A 3,541-nucleotide genomic window follows, 5' to 3' on the forward strand; every position below is an offset into this window, starting at 1 on the left:
CATCACTATTTTTTGCCTGACAACTAGAGAGGTTACTTTGACTTAGGAGGGGATTATTATTTTCTTGTAATACGGTATATATATAGGTCATGCTCTGGGATGACATGCATGATACAGTTTGAGCACACACACATGCACGTGTACGCATGAATCCCTCCCATCGAGTCGAAGTGGCTAGTACAACGACACGTCATGAACCGATCTCGCTCTGTGTGGGGAGCTAGTGTACGATTTTTGTCGCACGCGCCACATCAATGTTGTGAAATGGTATTCAAACATGCATGCACGCATCACCTCCATACATATGCATGTAGTGGTTGCCTTTGAATGGTACACTCCCTCGCGTGGTTATCGGCGACAAGCCTATATATTCGTGGGCCCGCGTGGACATTCATGTTCACCTTGAACAACAACAAGATAGGTTACCATGGCGGATCCTTCATTTGGTTCGTGTTATCGTAGTATAGGTCATAGTGAAATTCAGACCTTAAGTTTGAGCGCATATACTATGCACGCACGCATGCATGAATCCCCGTCGTTGGCTTGAAGTGTGGTGTAACATACATATGCATCGTCAAACTAACCCTCACTCAGTGTGGGAATTTCTAGTCTGAAATCACGGTACTGTTGGGGAACGTAGCAATTTCAAAAAAAAATCCTACGCACACGCAAGATCATGGTGATGCATAGCAACGAGAGGGGAGAGTTTTGTCCATGTACCCTCGTAGACCGAAAGCGGAAGCGTTATGACAACATGGTTGATGTAGTCGTACGTCTTCACGATCGACCGATCCTAGTACCGAACGTACGGCACCTCCGTGATCTGCACACGTTCAGCTCGGTGACGTCCCATGAACTCATGATCCAGTAGAGATTCGAGGGAGAGATCGTCAACACGATGGCATGATGACGGTGATGATGAAGTTACCGGCGCAGGGCTTCACCTAAGCACTACGACGACATGACCGAGGTGGATTATGGTGGAGGGGGCACCGCACACGGCTAAGAGATCAATGATCAACTTGTGTGTCTATGGGGTGCCCCCTCCCCTGTATATAAAGGAGTGGATGAGGGGAGGGGCCGGCCCTCTCTATGGCGCGCCCTAGGGGAGTCCTACTCCCACCGGAAATAGGATTCCCCCCTTCCCTAGTTGGAGTAGGAGAGGAAGGGAAGGAGGAGTAGGAGAGAAGGAAAGGGGGGCCGCGGCATGGCTCCACCAGCGGGCCCACGGCATGGCTCCACTAGCGGGCCCGTACGGGCCATCTTCACCAGCAAGCATTCAAGACCCTCGCGAGGGGCCAAACCTCGCGAGACAGACGACACAAGACCTCCTCAGGAGCGGCCTCACCAGGCTGGCTCGCGAGGAGCAGACAGATCAAGGCAGGGCGAACCTCGCGAGGTTCCAATGATGCAAGCAATGACGACCGCAACCAGGCGAGCGCCCGCGCGCAGTGTCCTTGTTCCCTCTTTGGTGCTAAAGGGGCAAGCGCAGGCGCAGAGTCCCGAGGCATCAGGCAAAGGTTTCCATATCGGTGCAACGAGACCAAGACCAGCAGGACGGCAGGACGGAGGTCACTGTGGAGCCCAAGGCGGCATCACCACGAGAGCCTTTGGCAGGCAAAGACCGCTTTTGTTAGGATAAGCTGTACTAGTTGTTCCCCTTCAAACTTGGCCGTTGTAGGATCCCTTCCCGCTCAATATTTGGGAAGAGGACCCGGGCCCCTATAAATAGGACTAGCCACCACAGAGGGAAAGAGAGAAAAAAACCTTCTCCAGCTCACCGGCACAAGAACTCCTCGCCTCAGGAGGCTGTTCTTCCCCTTGTACTGTTCATCCCCAGCCCAAGAGGCAATCCACCACACACACTGGAGTAGGGTATTACACCACATCGGTGGCCCGAACCAATATAAATCTTGTGTCCCTGTGTTCTTTGGGTTCGGCGAGTTAGTCCGCTAGATTGTGGAGTGCGAGAGCTTGGGAGAGGAGAGATCTACGTGCGCACTCCAGTGTTCGAACCTTGAGGGTTTTGCCGGAACCCGTGATCCGACATTTGGCGCGCCAGGTAGGGGTGCGCCGAAGCTTCCCTCTCGTCAATCTGTGTTTCGCCGCTCCACCACAACCATGTCGGATGCTCGTCGCGCCCGCGCTGAGCGTCGGGCCGCCCACGTCGCCCGCGTCACTCAGACGGCTCCTGTTGGCGGGCCTCCCCATCGTTCTCCATCACCCGCCGCCAATGCTGCCACCGGCCCGGCCGGAAACGAGCAGCAGGAGTCCTCGCTGCACCCCTCGGTGCGGCGGGATGGCCGCACCGCCACTCCGTCGCTGACTCCAGCCGGCTCATCGTCTCAGGCTTGTTGCGCTCCCACGGGCGCGCAGGCCGCACTGCTCATGGCGCGCGAGCTCCTACGTTACCGCCCGGTCTACGACCTCTACGAGGACTGGCTCGACCGCATCGCCGAGCTCGTCAGCGCTGTAGGGGGCTCCCTAGCGCCGTCCCTCTCGCTGCCTCGTCCCCCGCCAGCTACAGGCGACGTAGCTCACGGAGCGCCTCCACCACCTCTGCACAAAGACGGCGTCCTGGCGCCAAGACACGCGGCCCCGCGGCGCGACCCACCGGGCCAGGCGCCCGCACGTGAAGAAAGAAGCTGCCAAGAAGTTCCTCGACCGCAAGAGAATGCTCCACTGCTCCCAGCACCGCCACGTCAGGACCGCTTGCCGTGGCAGGGCCATGCGCCACTTGCCATGGCGGCGCGAGGCCACCAAGATCTAGCTCCGCTCCCGCGGCAGGCCCCGGTGGCGAAGCAGGCTGCGGCGCCTTCACTCCGGAGCTGCGCAGTGTCGTCTGGCCGGGCAAGTTCAAGCCAGACCCGCCTCCTCGCTACGACCGCACCCCCGACCCTGCAGACTTCTTGCAGCTCTACGAGCTGAGCATCGAGACAGCCAACAATGACGAAAAAGTCATGGCGAATTGGTTTCCCATGGCTCTCAAGGACGGCGCACGCTCTTGGCTCCTGAACCTGCCCGCGGGATCCATCTCCTCCTGGGGTGAGATGCGTGACCACTTCGTCGCCAACTTCCAGGGCACTCGCGACCGCCGGCCGGCCGCGGGTGACCTGCGCCGCATCAAGCAGCAGCCTGAAGAGACTCTGCATAAGTACATTCAGCGCTTCAACTGCGCCCGCCTCAAGATCCCCATGGTGACGGATGAGGCCAGCATCTCCACGTTTTCCGATGGTGTCCGCGACATCAAGATGAAGGAGGAGCTTGCTATCCATGAAGACCTGTGCACGGCTCTGGAGTTGTTCAACCTGGCGACCGAGTGCGTGAGTGCCGAGGAGGGGCGTCTCTCTCTCGCCGAGCTCCCGACGGCAGATCCAGAAGACAAGAAAGCCAAGGCCAAGGACGTGAAGCGCAAGGGAGTAGCCGTACTCGCAGCGGAGCCGGATACGAAGCGCGGTCGGGACCTTCCTGAATCGTCCAAGAGCAGCCGACCGTTCTGCGCCTTCCACAACGTGCACAGCCACAACAAAAATTACTGTCA

This window comes from Aegilops tauschii, chromosome 7 (assembly GCF_002575655.3).
Source record: "Aegilops tauschii subsp. strangulata cultivar AL8/78 chromosome 7, Aet v6.0, whole genome shotgun sequence".
Lineage (NCBI taxonomy): Eukaryota > Viridiplantae > Streptophyta > Magnoliopsida > Poales > Poaceae > Aegilops > Aegilops tauschii.